The sequence below is a fragment of the Sarcophilus harrisii genome, chromosome 4 (assembly GCF_902635505.1).
Source record: "Sarcophilus harrisii chromosome 4, mSarHar1.11, whole genome shotgun sequence".
Classification (NCBI taxonomy): Eukaryota; Metazoa; Chordata; class Mammalia; order Dasyuromorphia; family Dasyuridae; genus Sarcophilus; species Sarcophilus harrisii.
In genome coordinates, this window is record NC_045429.1 from 324,280,516 (window position 1) to 324,304,321 (window position 23,806).

The window sequence follows — 23,806 nt, forward strand, 5'->3', positions numbered from 1 at the left end:
TTTTCATGTACTAGTCTCAGAAGATGACAAGGTTGTAACCCTCCTTGCAAAAACTAAAACCTCCAATGGTACCATTATACCAAGTGTCTCTCCTGTAAAATTTTGCTATACTTATCGTTATGGGTGGCAAGGTGGTTCAGCAGAGAGAATGACAGGTCTGGAGTCAGAAAGACAAATCTTCCTGGGTCCAAATTTGGCTTTAGTCACCTATTGTGTGATCCTGCCTCAGTTTTTGCATTTGTAAAATGAGCTGAAGAAATAAGTGGCAAACCACTCCATTATCTTTGCCAAGAAAACGCCAAATAGGAACACACAGAATTAGCCACTATTAAAAAACAATTGAACAACATCATTGTTACTCCCATCACTATACCCTTCAGTGCTCATCTTCAGTTTTTTCCTCTTTTTCCTCTCTTATTTTTGCTCACAAACATGCTCAGGTGTTCTGTATCTCGAAACAATAGCAACAAAAAAATGCCTTTTCCTGACCCTTCACACTTGCTATACTCCAATATGAACGTTACTTCATTATTTTATAATAACCTACTTTCCCAAAAGGCAGAACCAATTCAAAACACCACTAGAAGTAAATCTAAGCAATAATTTGGAACTATGTTGAAAAAGTTATCAAACTGTGCATACTCTTTGATGTCCATCAATTGGAGAATGGCTGAATAAATTGTGGTATACGAAAATTATGGAATATTATTGTTCTGTAAGAAATGACTAGCAGGATGATTTCAGAAAGGCCTGGAGAGATTTACATGAGTGAAATGAGCAGGACCAGGAGATCATTATATACTTCAACAACACTAAATGATGATCAGTTCTGATGGATCTGGCCATCTTCAGCAATGAGATGAACGAAATCAGTTCCAATGGAGTAGTAATGAATTGAACCAGCTACATCCAGCAAAAGAACTCTGAGAGATGACTAAGAATTCCCAATACATATTGTATTACATAGAATTCCCAATCCAATATTTTTGTCCACCTGCATTTTTGATCTCCTTCACAGACTAATTGTATACTATTTCAGAGTCCAATTCTTTTTCTACAGCAAAATAACTGTTTGGACATGTATATTTATTTTGTACTTAATTTCTACTTTAACATATTTAACATGTATTGGTTAACCTGCCATTTGGGGGAGGAAGGAGGGGAAAAACTGAAACAAAAGATTTGGCAATTGTCAATGCTGTAAAATTACCCATGCATATAACTTGTAACTAAAAAGCTATAATAAAAAAAATTCAAAGATATGCTCCTTTTCAATATTTAGGATATGAAGTATACCCCAAGGTGCTTACAGTACAAAAACTGTCCTTAAGAACAGAGAAGCTAAACACTTTAAATGACTTTCAGAAATTGATAGGAGATATCCAATGGATGTGACCAGTGTTAGGCTTGACTACCTATCAATTGCAAGCGTTATATGACATTTTAAGGGGAGATAGTGCTTTAAACTCACCATACCAGCTTACAAAAGAAGCTCAAGAGGCTTTGAGAGAAGTTGAACTGGCTTTATCCAATGTGGTTGAAAGAGTCACTCAAAAGCCCTTGGAAATATCAGTTTTTGCTACACAAGAGGCACCCACAGCAGTCCTTCATCAAGGAGACAGTGTGATAGAGTGGGTGAACCTCCCAGCACAACCAGAACAAAGCCTTACTCCTTACCCAGTGCTTGTGGCTAGAATTTTATTAAAGGTCATTAAGTGTGCAGTTCAATTATCTGGGATAACAGAAAAAGAACTCTGGGAGATGACTAAAAACCATTACATTGAATTCCCAATCCCTATATTTATGCACACCTGCATCTTTGATTTCCTTCACAAGCTAATGGTACAATAATTCAGAGTCTGATTCTTTTTGTACAGCAAAATAATGTTTTGGTCATGTATACTTATTGTGTATCTAAGTTATATTTTAATATATTTAACATCTACTGGTCATCCTGCCATTTAGGGGAGGGGGTGGGGGGGGTAAGAGGTGAAAAATTGGAACAAGAGGTTTGGCAATTGTTAATGCTGTAAAGTTACCCATGTATATATCCTGTAAATAAAAGGCTATTAAATAAAAAAAAAAAAGAAAAAAAAAATTAAAAAAAAATAAAAAAACAATTATCTGGGATAAGACCTGACAAGATATACACCTTTTATACTTAATACACAAATTAATGTGTGCTGTGAAATCATCCCAGAGTGGCAAATTTTATTAGCCATGGCTCCAAATTTTACACACGGGTCTCCATTAAAGATAACCAGATTATTACATAATTGGCAATGGATTCTTGAAGAAAAGGTTTCTAAAGTTCCTCTTAAAGGACCAACTATCTTTACAGATGCATCCAAACATAATATTTGCACTGTATACTCTCATGACTTAACTATAAAAAGACTAGTCAGAACTCCTTTTCAGTCCACTCAGAAGAATGAATTGTATGCAATCATTCTAGCTCTTACTTATTATCCAGAAGATAAAAATATAATATCTGATTCAGCCTATTCAGTAGGTGTGATACAAAGAATTGCCACAGCCCAAATAAAATTTGTAGCCTCTAATATATATCAGCTCTTTAAGGAACTTGAAGAGCAAGTGAGAAAGCATCCAGGTAAGATTTATATCTTGCATGTCCACTCTCATAGTGGACTTCCAGGTCCTATTTTTGATGGTAATTCAAAGCAAATAGTCTTCTAACCATGTTGGTCAATATCCCTTTATTTCAAGAAGCCCAGGAATCTCATTCTAAATATCATCAGGCTTCTCGAGCTTTACGTTTACAATTTGGAATAACAAGAGAGGAAGTTAGGAGCATAGTAAAAGTCTGCATAGCTTGCTTTCCTTTCCATGCTCCTACACTGCCTCCAGGGAAGAACCTTTGTGGTTTGAGACCCAATGAAATCTGGTAAATGGATATAACCCATTATAAATCTTTTGGTCACCTGTCTTTTATCCATGTTGTGGCAGACACCTTTTCAGGATTCACTTTTGCAATACCAGCAGCAAAAAAGGCAGCCCCAGTGGGCACTGAATTCCTTATCCAAGCATTTGCAATTATGGGTGTACCACAAGCAATAAAAACAGATTGTGGACCTGCATATACTTCTAAACATTTTGCACACTTTTGTGCACAGTATAAGATTTTACACAGCACCGGCATACTTTTTAATCCTCAAGGATCGGCAATAGTAAAGAGGAGAAACAGAGACATTAAGACGCTCCTCCAAAAACAAAAGAAAGGGGGAGCCACAGTGAACCCTAGAGAATTTCTAAATCTAGCCCTATTAACTACTTCTTGATTTTTGACAAAGATTCACTGGCTCCAGCAGACAGGTTTTATAACCTACCGGAAGGGAGTGTCCAGTGCAAACAGCTCCACTATCTTTAGATAATCGCCAGGTGACGTGGAGAGACCCATTAAGTGGTGAATGGAAGGGACCAGACAGGTTAACTGCTTGGGGGGAGAGGGTTTGCTTGTATCTCTACAGGTGGAGAAGGGATCAGATGGGTGCTAATGAACCGTATTTGCCTTGTCCATCGGAGAGAGACTGAGCAGACCCTTGAAACAAAGGAGAAGACCCAAAAAACGTCAGGTGGTTCCATTGCTGACTGTGCCCACCACTGAAAGAGCATGGCAGTGATGGCATCTGAATCATGGACATCAAAAATTGTTGGACTTCAAAACCTTCAGGAATCATTGGATTCTCTGAGACATAAGATTGTTGTAGGACTTGAAAACCCTCATGAATCATTGGATTTTTTGAAAAAAATGATAAAACTGTTGCAGGACTTCAAAATCTGCTGGAATCATTGGATTCCCTAACACATAAAAAGACTGTTGCAGGGCTTCAAAAACTTGGGGGGATCACTGGATTCTCTGACACGTGAAGCAATGGACAATAGATTGGTTTTGGACTATCTCTTGGCTGCTGAAGAAGGTATGTGTGTGACTGTTGTTTACATACCCTCCTTCTAGGACTTCTGGAAATCTTTTACAACACCATGTTGATTCATATTGTTTGTTACATCACTACTTGCATGTATAATTCATGTTTGTTACACCACATTGAGCCTGCATTGACTGTGGGGAGAGTCATCACTAATAGCCTGTGCGTTATTGCTATGTGCTTGTGTAATACCTCCCATGCTGATGGGTTTGTGCATACCTGTTTCTTTTTTTTATTACAGCTTTTTTTATTTATAAGTTAAATGCATGGGTAATTTTATAGCATTGACAATTACCAAATCTTTTGTTCCAATTTTTTCCCTCCTTCCCCCTACCTTTTCCCCCAGATGACAGGTTGACCAATACATGTTAAATATGTTAAAGTACAAATTAAATACAAAATAAGTATACATGTCCAAACAGTTATTTTGCTGTACAAAAAGAATCAGACTCTGAAATAGTGTACAATTAGCCTGTGAAGGAAATCAAAAATTCAGGTGGACAAAAATAGAGGGACTGGGAATTCTATGTAATGGTTGTTAGTCATCTCCCAGAGTTCTTTCACTGAGTGTAGCTGGTTCAATTCATTCCTGCTCCATTGGAACTGATTTCATTCATCTCATTGCTGAAGGTGGCCAGGTCTATCAGAATTGATCATCATATAGTATTATTGTTGAAGTATATAATGATCTCCTGGTCCTGCTCATTTCATTCAGCATCAGTTCATGTCAGTCTCTCCAGGCCTTTCTGAAATCATCCCGTTGCTCATTTCTTACCAAACAATAATATTCTATAATATTCATATATGACAATTTATTCAGTCATTCTCCAATTGATGGGCATCCACTCAGTTTCCAGTTTCTGGCCACTACAAAGAGGGCTGCCACAAACATTCTGTGCATACTTGTTTCTAATAAGACCCTTCAGCCCAGAAACCCACTAGCAATCCCCACTTCCCTTTGGTGCTTTTCATCTCCCTTTCTGAGATGTCAGGGAGGGCATGGTCATCTCCTTTTTAGTGCTTTCACTTCCCTTTCTGAGAAGTTGGGGGGGGGTGATCACCTCCTTTTTGGTGTTTTCACCTCCTTTCCTGAGAAGTCAGGGAGGGTGTCATCACCTCCCCTTGGGGGCTCTCACCTCCCTGAGAGGTCAGGGATGGCATGACCACCTGTGTTCTAAAACAAAAAGAAGTGGGAGATGTAATGGGCTGAAACTGAGTTGATGCACTGAGGTCCAAGCACTTAAGGTTAATTACCAATTGAATACTCTATTAGCATATGCTTGGAAAAAGAATGGCCATGTCCATTATTCTGTGCAGGCTTGATCTGTTGGCATATAGAGAGAATGGATGAAAGATTCAGAGGGTGGATTAGGATGAGCAAGGTAGCTCCAGGAGGGAGAAGAAAGAAGAGATTCCTGTGTCCATGAGTTTTCCTCTCCCTTTGATAAAGAATAAAAATCAAGGACTTTTGCTTATCCTGACTCTGGCTGATTCTAAAGGATCCAGGGTGCTAACTCGGTCACCACAGCAGAAACTAGATATTCACCCACACCTATTCCGCTATACCAGAATAAGATCAAAATGGGTTCAAGATTTAGACATAAAGAGTGATATTGTAAGAAAATTAGAAGAACAAAGGATAGTTGACAGTTAATCATAAATGTGAATGGGGTAAACTCCCCCATAAAACAGAAGCAGATAGCAGACTGGATTAAAAGCCAGAATCCTACAATATGTTGTTTACAGAAAACACACTTGAAGCAGGGTGATAGATACAGAGTAAAGGTAAAAGGTTGGATGCTTCAGGTGAAGTCAAAAAAAGCAGAGGTAGCCATCCTAATCTCAGATCAAGCAAAAGCAAAAATTGATCTAATTAAAAGAAATAAGGAAGGGCACTATATCTTGCTAAAGGGCAGCATAGACAATGAAGCAATAGCAATATTAAACATATATATGCACCAAGTGGTATAGCATCTGAATTCTTAAAGGAGAAGTTAAGAGCTGCAAGAAGAAATAGACCAACAAACCTATGATAGTGGGAGATCTCAACCTTGGACTCTCAGAACTAGGTAAATCAAACCACAAAATAAATAAGAAAAAAGTTAAAGAGGCAAACATAATACTAGAAAAGCTAGATGTGATAGGTCTTTGGAGAAAACTAAATGGAGACAGAAAGGAGTATACTTTCTTCTCAGCAGTTCATAGGACCTATACAAAAATTGGCCATATATTAAGACATAAAGATCTCAAATTCAAATGCAGAAAGGCAGAAATGGTAAATAAATCCTTTTCAGATCATGATACGATAAAAATTATATTCAATAAAAAGCCAGGGGAAAATAGACTAAAAAGTAATTGGAAACCAAATAATTGCATCCTAAAGAATGATGGTTGAAACAGCAAATTATAGACACAATTAATAATTTCACTCAAGAGAATGACAACAATGAGACGTCATACCAAAATATGTGGGATGCAGCCAAAGCAGTAATAAGGAGAAATTTTATATCTCTAGAAGCCTACTTGCATTAAACAGAGAAAGAGAAAATCAATGAATTAGGCTTGCAACTAAATAAACTAGAAAAAGAGCAAATTAAAAATCTCCAATCAAAAACTAAACTTGAAATTCTAAAAATAAAAGGAGAGATCAATAAAATTGAAAGTTAAAAAAAACCATTGAATTAATAAATAAAACTAAGAGTTGGTTCTATGAAAAAGCCAACAAAATAGATAAACTCTTGATAAATTTGATTTAAAAAAGGAAAGAAGAAAATCAAATTGTTAGTCTTAAAAATGAAACGGGAGAACTTTCCACTAATGAAGAGGAAATTAGAGCCATAATTAGGAGTTACTTTGCCCAACTTTATGCCAATAAATTTGATAACTTAAATGAAATGGATAAATACCTTCAAAAATATAGATTTCCCAGATCAACAGAGGAAGAAGTAAATTGGTTAAACAGTCCCATTTTAGAAAAAGAAATAGAACAAGCTATTAATCAACTCCCTAAGAAAAAATCTCCAGGACCAGATGGATTTACGTGTGAATTCTACCAAACATTTAAAGAACAATTAACTCCAATGCTATAAAAACTATTTGAAAAAATAGGGAATGAAGGAGTCCTACCAAATTCCTTTTATGACACAGACATGGTACTGATGCCTAAACCAGGTAGGAAAAAACAGAAAAAGAATTATAGGCCAATCTTCCTAATGAATTTTGATGCAAAAATCTTAAATAAAATATTAGCAAAAAGATTACAGAAAATTATCCCCAGGATAATATACCACAACAAGTAGGATTTATACCAAAAATGCAGGGCTGGTTCAATATTAGGAAAACTATTAACTTAATTGACTATATCAATAATCAAATTAGCACAAATCATATGATCATCTCAATAGATGCAGAAAAAACATTTGATAAAATCCAACACCCATTCCTATTAAAAACACTAGAGAGTATAGAAATAAATGGACTTTTCCTTAAAATACTCAATAGCATCTATTTAAAACCATCAGTAAGCCTCATACGTAATGGTGATAAACTGGAACCATTCCCAATAAAATCAGGGGTGCCCACTGGTTGCCCACTATCACTATTACTATTCAAGATTGTGTTAGAAATGCTAGCTTTGGCAATAAGAGATGAAAAAGAGATTAAAGGAATTAGAATAGGTAATGAGGAAACCAAATTATCACTCTTTGCAGATGATATGATGGTATGCTTAAGAGAACCCCAGAGATTCTACTAAAAATTATTAGAAATAATCCACAAGTTTAGCAAAGTTGCAGGATACAAAATAAATTCACATAAATAATCAGCATTTTTATACATCTCTAACAAAATCCAACAGCAAGAGATACAAAGAGAAAATTCATTTAAAATAACTGTCAAAAGTATAAAATATTTGGGAATCTATCTGCCAAGAGAAAGTCAGGAACTATATGTGCAAAACTACAAAACACTTTTCACAAAGATAAAGTCAGATCTAAACAATTGGAAAAATAGTAAGTGCTCTTGGACAGGTCAAGTGAATATAATAAAGATGACAATACTCCCTAAACTAAACTATTTATTAAGTGCTATATCAATCAGACTCCCAAGAAACTATTTTAATGACCTAGAAAAAATAACAAAATTCATCTGGAAGAACAAAAGATCAAGAATTTCAAAGGAACTAATGAAAAAAAAAATCAAATGAAGGTGGCCTCGGTGGTGACCTGATCTAAAATTATATTATACCATCAATTGGAGAATGGTTGGGTAAATTGTGGTATATGAATGTTATGGAATATTATTGTTCTCTAAGAAATGACCAGCAAGATGAATACAGAGAGGCTTGGAAACACTTACATGAACTGATGTTGAGTGAAATGAGAAGAACCAGGAGATCATTATACACTTCAACAACTATACTGTATGAGGATGTATTCTGATGGAAGTGGATATCTTCGACAAAGAGAAGATCTAATTCAGTTCCAACTGATCAATGATGGACAAAATCAGCTACACCCAGAAAATGAACACTAGGAAATGAGTGTGAACTGTTTGTATCTTTGTTTTTCTTCCCAGGTTATTTTTACCTTCTGAATACAATTCTTCCTGTGCAACAAGAAAACTGCTTGGTTCTGCACACATATATTGTATCTAAGATATACTATAACATATTTAACATGTATAAGACTGCCTGCCATATAGGGGAGGGGGGGGAGGGAGGAAAGGGAAAAGTTGGGACAGAAGTGAGTACAAGGGATAATATTGCAAAAGATAAAAATTACCCATGCATATGTACTTTCAATAAAAAGTTAGAATAAAAAAAAAAGAAAAACTATATTGTAAAGCAGTGACCACCAAAATCATTTGGTATTGGCTAAGAAATAGACTAGTTGATCAGTGGAATAAGTTAGGTTCACAGGACAAAATAGTCAATAACTATAGCAATCCAGTGTATGACAAACCCAAAGACCCCAACTTTTGGGATAAGAATGCACTATTTGACAAAAACTGTTAAAAAAAAAAAAACAAAAACTGGAAACTAGTATAGTAGAAACTAGGCATTAACCCATGCTGAACACCATACACCAAGATAAGATCAAAATGGGTTCATGGTCTAGGCATAAAGAATGAAATTATAAATAAATTAGAACATAAGATAGTTTATCTCTCAGACCCGTGCAGGAGGAAGGGATTTGTGATCAAAGAAGAACTAGAGATCATTGTTAATCACAAAATAGAAAATTTTGATTACATCAAGTTAAAAAGCTTTTGTACAAACAAAACTATGCAGCAAGATTAGAAGGGAAACAATAAATTGGGAAAAGATTTTTACATTCAAAGGTTCTGATAAAGGCCTCATTTCCAAAATACAGAGAGAATAGAGTCAAATTTATAAGAATTCAAGCCATTATCCAATTGATAAATGGTCAAAGGATATGAACAGACAATTTTCAGATGAAGAAATTGAAACTATTTGTAGCCACATGAAAAGGTGCTCCAAATAACTATTGATCAGAGAAATACAAATTAAGACAACTCTGAGATACCACTACACACCTGTCAGATTGGCTAAGATGACAGGAAAAGATAATGGTGAATATTGGAGGGGATGTGGGAAAACTGGCACACTAATACATTGTTGGGGGAACTGTGAATGGATCCAACCATTCTGGAGAACAGTTTAGAACTATGCTCAAAAAGTTATCAAACTGTGTATATCCTTTAATCCAGTAGTGTTTCTACTGGGATTATATCTCAAAAAAAATCTTAAACGAAGGAAAGGGACACATATGTGTAAAAATGTTTGTGGCAAGAAACTGAGTGAATGCCCATCAATTAGAGAATGGCTGAGTAAATTATGGTATATTAATGCAATGGAATACTGTAAGAAACGACCAGGAGGATGATTTCAGAGAGGCTCGGGAAGACCTACATGAACTGATAGTAAGTGAAATGAGCAGAATCAGGAGATCATTACACATGGCAACAACAAGACTATACGATAATCAATTCTGATAGATATGGCTCTCTTCAACATTGAGATGATTCAAACCAGTTCCACTTGTGTAGTAATGAAGAGAGTCATCTATATCCAGAGAGGAAACCATGGGAAGAGAAGGTAGAACACAACATGGTATTCTCACTCTCTGTGTTGTTATTTGCTTGCATTTTGTTTTCTTCCTCAGTTTTTCTTTTTCTTCCTTCTTGATCTGATTTTTTTTGTACAAGATAACTGTATAAATATGTATACATATATTGGATCTAACATGAATTTCAACATATTTAAGATGTATTGCACTACCTGCCAGCTAGGGGAGGGGTGGGAGGAAGGAGGGAAAAATTTGGAACAAAACGTTTTGCAAGGGTCAGTGTTGGAAAAATTACCCACGCATATGCTTTGTAAATAAAAAGCTTTAATAAAAAAAGAAAAAATATGGGACTGAAGCAGAATCTATTAGTTAAAAAGGAAAAGATAGCAATAAAAGGAAAAGATAGCTCAGGAAAAGCAAATATAGACTTAACTTAAAAAAGATAATCAGGAAAGTGGATACACACACACACACACACCACAGACAATGCCATAGACAATGAAGTAATATCAATAAAATCAGTGAAGTAATATTAAGTAAATGGCTTACCATCCAAATTCTTAAATGAGTTTTAAGAAGAAATAGGCAACAAAACTATACTAGTGGGAGAACTCGACCTTTCCCTCTGAGAACTAAAAAAACTAATCATAAATTAAATAAGAAAGAAGCTAAGGAGATGAATAGAATTTTAGAAAAGTTAAATAGAGCATATATGTGGAGAAAACTGAATGGGAATAAAAAGGAGAATGCATTTTTTACAGCTGTGTAGTGCACTTTCAGAAAAACTGACAACTTTACAAAGAAATGCAGAAAGGCAGAAATATTAAAAGAACTCTTTTTGGATTATATTGCAATAATAATTAATTCAATAAAAGGCCTCTGAAGCATTGCTTAAAATTAACAAAAAACTAAATAATCTAAAGAATAAGTAGGTCCCAGAACAAATCATAGAAACTATCAACAATTTAATTAAAGATAATGACAACAGTGAAATAATATGCTAAAATATGTGGGATGCAGCCAAAGCAATATTCAGGAGAAAATTATATCTCTAAAAGCTAATACCAATAAAAGAGAAAAAGAGCATATTAATGAATTGGGCATGCAGCTTTAAAAACAAGAAGATCAAATTCTACATTTCTAATTAAGCATCAAAATAGAAATTCTAAAAATCAAAGTAGAGATGAAAAAAATTTAAAGTAAAAGCCATTGAATTAATAAATAAAACTAGGGAGCTGGTTATAAGGGGAAAAAAACAGCAAAATACATAAACCATCCACTAATTTTATTTTTTAAAAGAAGAAAACCAAATTCCAGTATCAAAAATTCAATGGGAATATCACCAATGAAGATGAAATTAAAGGCATTATTAGGAGATATTGTACCCAATTATATATCAGTAAAATTGACAATCTAAATGAAATGGATGACTACTTACAAAATTACTAACTGTCCAGATTAATAGAAGAAATATAATATTTAGATAACCCTATTTTAGAAAAAAGAAATTAAAGAAGCCATAAATAAGCTCCCTAAGAAGCAATCTACAAGACTAGATAGATTTACAAGTGAATTTTACTAGACAATTAAGGAGCAGTTCAATCCAAAAGCATATATACTACTAAATTAAGCTATCTTTCTGAAAAACAGATTTTTTTAAATTCCTAATAAATTCCTTTTATAACATAAATATGGTTTTGATACCCAAACCCAGGAAGAACAAAAACAGATAATGAAAAAATTCCCTAATAAATATTAATATAAAAAATGTAAATACATACCAACAAGGAGACTACAGACTATATCATGAAGATCATATACGGGTAGGATTTATACCAAAGCTAGTTCAGTATTAGAAAAACTACAAATGTAATTGATTATAACAACAAAAACAACAAAAATCATATGATTATCTCAATAAATATAAAAAACGCTTTTGACAAAATACAACATATAATCCTATTAACAACATTAGAAAGCACAGGAATAAATGAAACTTTTCTTAAATTGATCAGTAGTATCTAATACCAAGTTTATCTCCAATGGGAATAAACTAGAAGCCTTCCTGATAAGATCAGGGGAAATATTATACTAAAAATACTATGACAAGAAGAAAAAGAAACTGAAAGAATAAGAACTGACAACCAAACTACTGCTCTTCACATATAATATGATGGTATATTTAGAGAATCCTAGAGAATTGACTTAAAAGCTAGATGAAAAAATGAACAACTTTAGCAATATCATAAGGTATAAAATAAACCTACATAAATCAAGCACTTCTATATATCACTAACAAAACTCAGCAGAAAGAAAATTTCCATTTAAAACACCTGCAAATAATATAAAATATGTAAGGATCTACTTACTCAGAATTATATGAGCACAATTATAAAACACTATTCACAGAAATAGATGTATACAACCTGATAAATATTAATTACTTGTGCACAGATTAAATCAATATAACAAAAATGACAGTTCTACCTAAATTTATTTTCTTATTCAGTGTCATTCCAATCAAATCAGTAAAGAACTATGTTGGAATCTTTACAAAGTGTTAAGCCATTAGAATTGATAGGGACAATAATTATCTAATTTGGCATGGTTCAATATGATTGATTTGATCTTAGAAAGAGATATTTTGGGCCAGAACTTGAAACAAGGTACTAAATACAACTGATAGAACCGATGCTTGTGTGACAGAACCTTTAGAGAGCTCATAAGTATCTAAGTACTCAATGGAGTTCACAAGTTTGGGAGAGTTCAGGGTTTAGAAAGAGATATCCAAATTCACACCTCCCTTAGGGCCAGAGAGCATTCTGGGAGATAAACCAGAATCCCTCTCTCTCCAGAAGGAGGAGTTAACCTTTGGGAGATCATATATATAATACAGGAAGCTCTTAGAGCTTGAGAGAGTTTTCCTGAGAGAGTTACTTGGAAGCATTCCCAGGAGTCGGAGAGGAGCACTCTGGAAGAAAGCCTACAAGCCCTATCTTCGAGGCAAGAGAGAGTCATCGTATCTTCTACCTTGATGCTGGCTGGAGTTGGAAGGACAAACCTTTGGATTTGGAGACATTTGGGCGGAGCTCTTAGAACCAAGCAGAGAGATAGGCTTCTGGGCTAACCAGGCTATATTGAAGGACACAGTAAAAGATCTGAACTCTTTTATCACCTGCCTCTGTTTTGGAAAAAGAACACCACAGAACTATTTTATAGAACCAGAAAAAAAAAAAAACAGTAACAAAATTCACAAAGAATATCAAGGGAATCAACAACAACTACAATATATGAAGGAAGGCAGTCTTGCAGTACTAGATTTCAAATTATATCACAACATGACCATCATCAAAAAATTATATATTAATGGCTAAGAAATAGGGTTATGGGTCAGTGGAATAAACTAAATCAACAATAAACAGTAACATGATGATCCAGTATGTGGCAAAGAGTTCTTTGACATAAACTGCTGGAAAAATTTAAAAATCATCTAGCAGAAACTAGGTATAGACCAACATCTCACACTGGAAACCAAGATAAAGTCAAAATGGGTATATGGTTTTTTGTTTTTTTGTTTTTTTGTTTTTTTGTTTTTGCTTTCTATCACTTTATTTTTTTTATTATTATTATAGTAAATTTTTATTGACAGAATCCATGCCAGGGTAATTTTTTTACAACATTATCCCTTGCACTCACTTGTGTTCTGATTTTTCCCTCCCACCCTCCACCCTTCCCCTAGATGGCAAACAGTCCTATATATGTTGAATATGTCCTAGTATATCCTATATACAATGTATGTGTGCAGATCCAAACAGTTTTCTTGTTGCACAGGGAGAATTGGATTCAGAAGGTAAAAATAACCGGGGTAGAAAAACAAAAATGCAAACAGTTTACATTCATTTCCCAGTGTTTTTTCTTTGAGTGTAGCTGCTTCTGTCCATCATTGATCAATTGAAACTGAATTAGGTCTCTTTGTCAAAGAAATCCACTTCCATCAGATTACATCTTCATACAGTATTGTTGTTGACATATATAATGATCTCTTGGTTCTGCTCATTTCACTTAGCATCAGTTCATGTAATTCTCTCCAAGCCTCTCTATAATCATCCTGCTGGTCATTTCTTACAGAACAATAATATTCCGTAACATTCATATACCACAATTTACCCAACCATTCTCCAATTGATGGGCATCCACTCAGTTTCCAGCTTCTAGCCACTACAAACAGGGCTGCCATAAACATTTTGGCACATACTGGTCCCTTTCCCTTCTTTAGTATCTCCTTGGGGTATGTCCAGTAGAAATACTGCTGGATCAAAGGGTATGCACAATTTGATAACTTTTTGGACATAATTCCAGATTGCTCTACAGAATGGTTGGATTCGTTCACAACTCCACCAACAATGTATCAGTGTCCCAGTTTTCCTGCCTCCCCTCCAACAATCATCATTATTTTTTCCTGTCATCTTAGCCAATCTGACAGGTGTGTAGTGGTATCTCAGAGTTGTCTTAATTTGCATTTCTCTGATTAATAATGATTTGGAACACTCTTTCATAAGAGTGGTAATAATTTCAATTTCATCATCTGAAAATTGTCTGTTCCTATCTTTTGACCATTTATCAATTGGAGAATGGCTTGGTTTCTTATAAATTAGAGTCAGTTTTCTATATATTTTGGAAATGAGGCCTTTATCAGAATCTTTAACTGTGAAGATGTTTTCCCAATTTGTTGCTTCCCTTCTAATCTTGTTTGCATTAGTTTTGTTTGTACAGAAGCTTTTTAATTTGATGTAATCAAAATTTTCTATTTTGTGATCAATAATGGTCTCTAGTTCGTCTTTAGTCACAAATTTCTTCCTCCTCCACAAGTCTGAGAGATAAACTATCCTATGTTCCTCCAATTTGTTTATAATCTCGTTCTTTATGTCTAAATCATGGACCCATTTTGATCTTATCTTGGTATATGGTGCTAAGTGTGGGTCCATGCCTAATTTCTGCCTTACTAATTTCCAGTTTTCCCAGCAGTTTTTGTCAAATAATGAATTCTTATCCCAAAAGTTAGGATCTTTGGGTTTGTCAAACACGAAATTGCTATAGTTGACTATTCTGTCTTGTGAACCTAACCTATTCCACTGATCAACGAATTGTTTCTTAGCCAATACCAAATGGTTTTGGTGACTGCTGCTTTATAATATAGTATTAGATTAGGTACAGCTAGGCCACCTTCATTTGATTTTTTTTCATTAATTCTCTTGAGATTCTTGACCTTTTATTATTCCATATGAATTTTGTTGTTATTTTTTCTAGATCATTAAAATATTTTCTTGGAAGTCTGATTGGTATAGCACTAAATAAACAGATTAATTTAGGGAGTATTGTCATCTTTATTATATTCATTCGACCTATCCAGGAGCACTTAATATTTTTCCAATTGTTTAAGTCTGACTTTATTTGTGTGGAAAGTTTTTTATAATTTTGCTCATATAATTCCTGACTTTCCTTTAATAGATAGATTCCCAAATATTTTATGCTGTCGACAGTTACTCTGAATGGGATTTCTCTTTGTATCTCTTGCTGTTGGATTTTGTTGGTGATGTATAAAAATGCTGAGGATTTATGGGGATTTATTTTATAACCTGCAACTTTGCTAAAGTTGTGGATTATTTCTAATAGCTTTTTAGTAGAATCTCTGGGGTTCTCTAAGTATACCATCATATCATCTGCAAAGAGTGATCGTTTGGTTTCCTCACTGCCTATTCTGATTCCTTTAATCTCTTTCTCGACTCTTATTGCCGTGGCTAGTGTTTCTAATACAATACTGAATAATAATGGTGACAGTGTGTAACCTTGCTTCACTCCAGATCTTAATGGGAAAGATTCCAGTTTTTCCCCATTGCATATGATGCTTACTGATGGTTTTAAATATATGCTCCTGACTATTGTAAGAAAAAGTCCATTTATTCCTATACTCTCAAGTGTTTTTATTAGGAATGGATGTTGGATTTTATCAAATGCTTTTTCTGCATCTATTGAGATGATCATATGGTTTTTGTTAGTTTGCTTATTGTTATAATCAATTATGCTAATAATTTTTTTAATATTGAACCAGCCCTGCATTCCTGGAATAAATCCTACTTGGTCATAGTGTATTATCATGGGAATGATTTTCTTTAATCTTTTTGCTAATATTTTATTTAAGATTTTAGCATCGATATTCATTAGAGAGATTGGTCTATAATTTTCTTTCTCTGTTTTCAGACTACCTGGTTTAGGGATCAGTACCATGTCTGTGTTGTAAAAGGAGTTTGGTAGGACTCCTTCAGTCCCTATTTTTTTAAATAGTTTATATAGCATTGGGGTTAATTGTTCTTTAAATGTTTGGTAAAATTCACATGTAAATCCATCTGGTCCTGGGGATTTTTTCTTAGGGAGTTGGTTAATAGCTTGTTCTATTTCTTTTTCTAAGATGGGACTGTTTAGGATATTTACTTCTTCCTCTGTTAATCTGGGCAAGCTATATTTTTGAAGGTATTCTTCCATTTCATTTAAGTTGTCGAATGTATTGCCATAAAGTTGGGCAAAGTAATTCCTAATTATTGCTCTAATTTCCTCTTCATTAGTGTGAGTTCTCCTTTTCATTTTAAGACTAACAATTTGATTTTCTCTTTCCTTTTTTTAATCAGATTTACTAAGGATTTGTCTATTTTGTTGGTTTTTTCATAGAACCAGCTCTTAGTTTTATTAATTAATTCAATAGTTTTTTTTACTTTCAATTTTATTGATCTCTCTTTTTATTTTTTAGAATTTCAAGTTTAGTGTTTGACTGGGGTTTTTAATTTGTTCCTTTTCTAGCATTTTTAGTTGCAAGCCCAATTCATTGACCTTCTCTTTCTCTATTTTATGCAAGTAGGCCTCTAGAGATATGAAATTTCCCCTTATTACCGCTTTGGCTGCATCCCACACATTTTGGTATGATGTCTCATTATTGTCATTTTCTTGGGTGAAATTATTAATTATGTCTATGATTTGCTGTTTCACCCAATCATTCTTTAGTATGAGATTATTTAGTTTCCAATTTTTTTTGGTCTACTTTCCCCTGGCTTTTTGTTGAGTGTAATTTTATTGCATTGTGGTCTGAAAAGGATGCATTTACTATTTCTGCCTTACTGCATTTGAGTTTGAGGTTTTTATGTCTAATGTCTAATGACCTAATATATGGTCTATTTTTGTATAGGTGCCATGAACTGCTGAAAAGAAAGTGTACTCCTTTCTGTCTCCATTTTGTTTTCTCCAGAGGTCTATCATATCTAACTTTCCTAGTATTCTATTTACCTCTTTGACTTCTTTCTTATTTATTTTGTGGTTTGATTTATCTAATTCTGAGAGTGCAAGGTTGAGATCTCCCACTATTATAGTTTTGCTATCTATTTCTTCTTGCAACTCTTAATTTCTCTTTTAAGAATTTAGATGCTACACCACTTGGTGCATATATGTTTAATATTGATATTGCTTCATTATTTACGATACCTTTTAGCAAGATATAGTGCCCTTCCTTATCTCTTTTAATTAGATCAATTTTTGTTTTTGCTTGATCTGAGATCAGGATGGCTACCCCTGCTTTTTTGACTTCACCTGAAGCATAATAGATTTTGCTCCATCCTTTTACCTTTATTCTGCATGTATCTCCCTGTTTCAGGTGTGTTTCCTGTAAACAACATATTGTAGGATTCTGGCTTTTAATCCATTCTGCTAATCGCTTCCTCTTTATGGGGGAGTTTACCCCCTTCACATTTATGGTTAGAATTACAATTCTGTATTACTTGCCATCTTGTTAACCCCTGTTTATGCTTTTCTCCCTTCTTTTCCCCTTACCCCCCCCTTCCCAGTATTAAACTTGTGAGCACCACTTGCTTCTCACAGCCCTCCCTTTTTAGTATTCCTCCTCCCCACCTTAGAGTTCCTCCCCCTATCTTACTCCTTTCCCTCACAGTTTCTGTATTCCCTTCTGCTTAGCTTATTCCTTCCCTTTTCACTTTTCCCTTCTCACTTTTCAATGAGATGGGAGAAGTTTCACCATACATTGAATATGTCTAAAATTCTTTCTCTTAAAGTCAATTCTTATGGCAGTAAAATACCCACTATATTCATCCCTCTCCATTCTTTCTCTCAGATATAATAGGTTTCCTTTGCCTCTTCATGAGATATAATACCCCCACTTTACCCTTTTTCTGATACAATGTCCTTTCCATCTCTAATTTCTAGAACAAGGTATACATGTATTTTTTATACATCTTTACAGCAGAAATATAGTTCCCAAGATTTCTTTTTACCTTTTTAGGTTTTTCTTGATTTCTATATTTGAAGATCAAACTTCTTGTTAAGTTCTGGTTTTTTCACCAAAAATAGGTGAAATTCACTTATTTCGTTGAATGACCATCTTCTTCCCTGGAAAAGATGCTCATTCTGGCTGGGTAAGTTATTTTTGGTTGCATACCAAGTTCCTTAGCCTTTCGGAATATCATATTCCAGGCCCTTCGATCTTTTAATGTGGATGCTGCTAGATCTTGGGTGATCCTTATTGTGGGCTCCTCTATATTTGAATTGGGTTTTTCTAGTCACTTGGAGTATTTTTTCCTCGTTTGAGGGTTCTGGCATTTGGCCGCTATATTTCTTGGTGTTTTGATTTTAGGATCCCTTTCAGTATCCCTTAGATAAATCAAACCACAAAATAAATAAATTCAGCTGATCGATGAATCCTTTCAATGTCTATTTTACCCTCTGTTTCTATGACTTCTGGGCAGTTCTCTGATAATTTCCTGGAAAATAGTGTCCAGGCTCTTTTTTTCATCGTATTTTTCTGGGAGTCCAATAATTCTCAGATTGTCTCTCCTAGACCTATTTTCCAGGTCTGTTGTTTTCCCAAGAAGGTATTTCACATTTTTCTCCATTGTTTGGTTTTTTTGGTTTTGCTTGACTGATTCTTCTTGTCTCCTCGAGTCATTCAATTCCATTTGTTCTATTCTGATTTTCAATGAAGTGTTTTCTTCACTCACTTTTTTATATCTTTTTCTAATTGTCCAATTTGTTCTATGGAATGTTTTTCCATTTCACCAATTTTATTCTTTAGAGAGCTATTTTCTGTTTCCAGTTCACTAATCCTATTTTTCAAGGATTTGTTTTCTTTATCCACTCTGTCTTTAAATGAGTGGAATGACTTCTCCAGTCTCTCTTGCCAAGCCTCCCTCTCCTTTTCCCATTTTTCTTCTAGCTCTCTTGTGAGAGCCTTTTTAATTTCTTCTATGAGATTCATCTGTGCTGAGGAAGAGATGATCTCCTCCTGTGGGGATTCACCTGGAGATAATCTGTTTTTAGTCTCCTCAGGATTTAGAGTCTGCTCTCTGTCTGTATAAAAACTGTCAATCGTTAAGGTCCTTTTCAATTTTTTGCTCATTTTGTCAGAGAAGAATCAGAGACAAACTAGCAAAGAAAAAAAAAAGGGAAAAAAAAAACCAAATGGAATCTGCTTTTTTGGGGGGGAGAGGGGCTGGGTGGTATCTGAAGCTTAATTTAAGCAGTTTTAGCTCAAACAGGAAAAATATATTCAGTCAATTTGATAAAGAAATTTATCTTATCCTGTAAGGAAGTAGGAGGAGAAAGGGAAAAGAAAAGGGAAGGGCTGAATAGAAGAGAAGACAGAAACACTAGGAGAAAGAGGCAAGAGAAAAAAGGAAGGGTAATAAAAGGGAAGGCAGGTTGAGAGCAGGGTGGATTAGAAACAAAATACTACTGAGGAGGGAGAGAGTGTAAAAAGAGAACTAAAGTATATATAGAAGGGAAAATAGGATGAAGGGAAATACACAGTTGCTAATCATATTTGTGAATGTGAATGGGATGAACTCTCCCATAAAAGGGAAGCAAATACCAGGATGGATTAAAAACCAATATCCTACAATAAGTTATTTACAAGAAACATATATGAAAATAGAGTAAAGGTAAAAGGTCAGAGCTGAATTTATTATGCTTTAGCTCAAACAAAAAAGGCAGGAATAGCGATTCTGATCTCAGATAAAACAAAAGTAAAATTATATCCAATTAAAAGACAAAAGGAAGGAAACTATATCTTGTTAAAGGGTACCATAGAAAATGAAGTAGTAGTGATACTAAAGGTATATGCATCAAATGGTAAAGCATCCAAATTGTCAGAGAAGTTAAGCCAGTTTAAGGAAGAAATAGATAGCAAAACTGTACTAGTGAGAAACCTCAACTTTCCTCTCAGAATCAGATAAATCTAACCACAAAATAAACAAGAAAGAACTAGGGAAGTTAATAGAATCGTTAAAAACTTAGCTATGACAGATCTCTGGAGAAAACCCGAAGAGGGATAGAAAGGAGTATATCTTTTTCTCAGAAGTACACGGCACCTACTCAAAAAGTGATGCTGTATTAAGGCATAAAAAAAAACCCTTATAATCAAATGCAGAAAGGCAGAAGTACTAAATACTTCCTTTTCAGATCACAATGCAATAAAAATTATATTAAATAAAGGGTTAAAGAAAGACAAACTAAAAATCAATTGAAAATTAAATAATCTAATTCTAAAGAATGAGTGGGTCAAATAATAAATCATAGAAACAATCAATAATTTCATCCAAGAGAATGACAATAAGAGACAACATCCCAAAACCTATGGGATGTAGCTAAGGCAATTCTTAGGGGAAACTTTATATCTCTAAATGGTTACATGAATAAAATAGAAAAAGAGGATATCAATGAATTCAGCATGCAACTAAAAATACTAGGGAAAAAAACAAATTAAAACCCCCCAATTAAATACCAAATTAAAAATTCTTAACTCAAAAGAGAGGTTAATAAAACTGAAACTAGGAAAACTATTGAACTAATTAATAAAACTATGAGTTGCTTGTATGAAAAAACCAACCAAACAGACAAACCTTTGGTTAATTTGATTAGAAAAAGGAAAGAAAAAACCAAATTACTGGCATTAAAAATTAAATGGGTGAACTTGCCACCAATGAAGAAGAAACTAAAGCAATAAATAGGAGCTATTTTGCCCAACTGTATTCCAACAAATCTGACAATCTAATTGAACTGAATGAATATTTACAAAAATATAAATTGTCCAGATTAACAAAAGAGGAAATAAATTACTTAAATAATCCCATTTTAGAAAAAGAAAATGAACAATCTACTAATGACCTCCCTAAGAGAAAAATCTCCAGAGCTAGAGGGATTTACAAGTGAATTATAACAAACATTTAAAGAACAACTAATTCCAATACTATGTAAACTATTTTAAAAAATAAATAAAAAGGGAGTCTTGACAAATCTCTTCTATGACACAAAAATATGGCACTGATATCTAAACCAGGAAGAGCCAAAACAAAGAAAGAAAATTACAGACCAATATCTCTCATGAATATTGATGCAAAAATGTTAAATAAAACATTAGCAAAGAGATTACAATTTATCAGCAAGTAGGATTGCTGATATGATCGAGTGAGACTTATACCAAGAATGTAAGGCTAGTTCAATATCAGGAAAACTATTGCCCTAATTGACCATATCAATAATAATACTAACAGAAATCATATAATAACTCTCAATAGGTGCAGAAAAAACTTTTGACAAGGTACAGGACCCATTCCTATTAAAATCACCAGAGAGCATAGGAATAAAGGGAATTTTCCTTAAAATGATAAGCAGCATCTATCTAAAACCATTAGCAAACATTATTTATAATGGGGAGAAGCCAAATGCATTTCCAATAAGATCAGGAGTGAAACAAGAATGCCCATTATCACCACTATTATTCAATATTATACTAGAAATGTTGGCTTTTCCAATGAGGAAAAAAAAAGAAATTAAAGCAATTAGAACAATAAGGAGATAAAACTATCACTCTTTGCAGATGATATGATAGTATATTTAAAAGACTCAGAGAATCACCCAAAAATCTACTTGAGACAATTAAAAGCCTTAGCAAAGTTGCAGGATATAAAATAAACCCAAACAAATGATCAGTATTTCTATATGCTACTAACAAAGCTCAGCAGCGGAAGATAGGAAATGGAATTTAAAATAACTGTTGTCAAAATTAAGTATTTGGGTGTCTACTTGCCAAAACAAACCCAAGATCTCCATAACCACAATTATAAAACACTTCTCAAACAAATAAAGTCAGATTTAAACAAAATTGAAAAAATATGAATTGCTCATGAGTAGACTGAGCTAATATAAAAATGACAAGTCTACCTAAAGTGGCCTACTTGTTCAGCACCATATCAATCAAACTGCCAAAAAAATTATTTTATAGAGCTAGAAAAAATAAAAATAAAATTCATCTGGAAGAACAAAAAGTCAAGAATATCAAAGGAATTGATGGGGAAAAAAATACAAAAGACAATGGCCTAGCAGTACCATACCTAAATCTTTATTATAAAGTAGCACTCAGCAAAAACATAAGGTACTGGCTACAAAACAGAATGCTAGATCAGTGGAAAAGGTTAGATACACAAGACACAATAATCAATGACTATAGAAATCTAGTATTTGATAAATCTCAAAACTCTAGTTTCAGGGATAAGAACTCACTATTTCACAAAAAATTGCAGGGAAAACCAGAAAATAAAATGTCAGAAACTCAGCATATAATTATATCTCATACTGCCCCATACCAAAATAAGGTTAAAATGGGTACATGATTTAGGCATAAACGGTAATATGATAAGCAAATTAGGTGACTAATGGAATGTTTACCTATCAGATCACTGGAGAAGGGAGGAATATATAGCCACAGAAGAACTAGTTTGTATCCCAAAGAAATCATAAAAGAAAGAAAAGGACACGTGTGCAAAAATGTTTGTAGTAATTCTTTTTGTGGTGGCAAGATTAGAAAATGAGTAGACAGCCATTAATTGGGGAATGGTGAATAAGTTACGGTATATGAAAATAATAGAATATTATTGTTCTTTAAAAAATTATGAACAAGCTGATTTTTTAAAGGCCTGGAAAGATTTACATGTACTAATGCGGAGTTAAACAAGCAGAACCAGGAAAACACTACAGAGTAATAGCAAGATTATGCAAAGATCAACTAGGACAGACTTGGTTCTTCTCAGCACTTCAATGATGCAAAGCAATCCCAATAAATTTCAAATGCGAAAACTCCATCTATATCTAAAAAGAGAACTATTGAGACTGAATATAAATCAACACATGCTATTTTCACCTTTTTTCCTTGATTGTTTTTTCTCTTGTGGTTTTTCCCTTTTATTCTGATTTTTCTCTCCCAACAGGAGTCATAAGGAATTTTTTTTTAAATGAATGTGTATGTATAACCAAAAAAAATTTTTTTTAATACAAAAATAAAAAATAAATTGTTCTCCAAATTCTGCTCACTTCTTTGAGGTACAAGCTTCAAAATATATAATGGATCAAAAGCTATGCACAGTATGATTACTTTTTGTTATAAATATTGTTCCACTTCCAAATGACTGGACCATTTCATAGCTCTACCAACAATGCATCTATGTGTCTTTTTTCCCCACAATCCCTCCAATACCTGTTATTTTCCTCTTTTCTCATCTTTGTCAATCTGATCAATGTGATGAATGTTTTGATTCACATTTCTCTAATTATTAATGATTTGGAATATTTTTCAAAGTCATTAATTGCTTGGAACTCTTTCTTGAAAATTGTTAACATCTATTTGCTTGCATTTTGTTTTCTTTCCCTTCCTTCTTGATCTGA

General features: G+C 33.8%; 1 protein-coding gene across 8 annotated transcripts in view; it reads right to left on the bottom strand.

Annotated features, from left to right (window-relative positions):
- TANC2 (tetratricopeptide repeat, ankyrin repeat and coiled-coil containing 2) overlaps positions 1-23,806 on the bottom strand; it is a 535,383-nt gene that overhangs the window by 500,701 nt on the left and 10,876 nt on the right. The gene's annotated exons all lie outside the window — the stretch shown is intronic.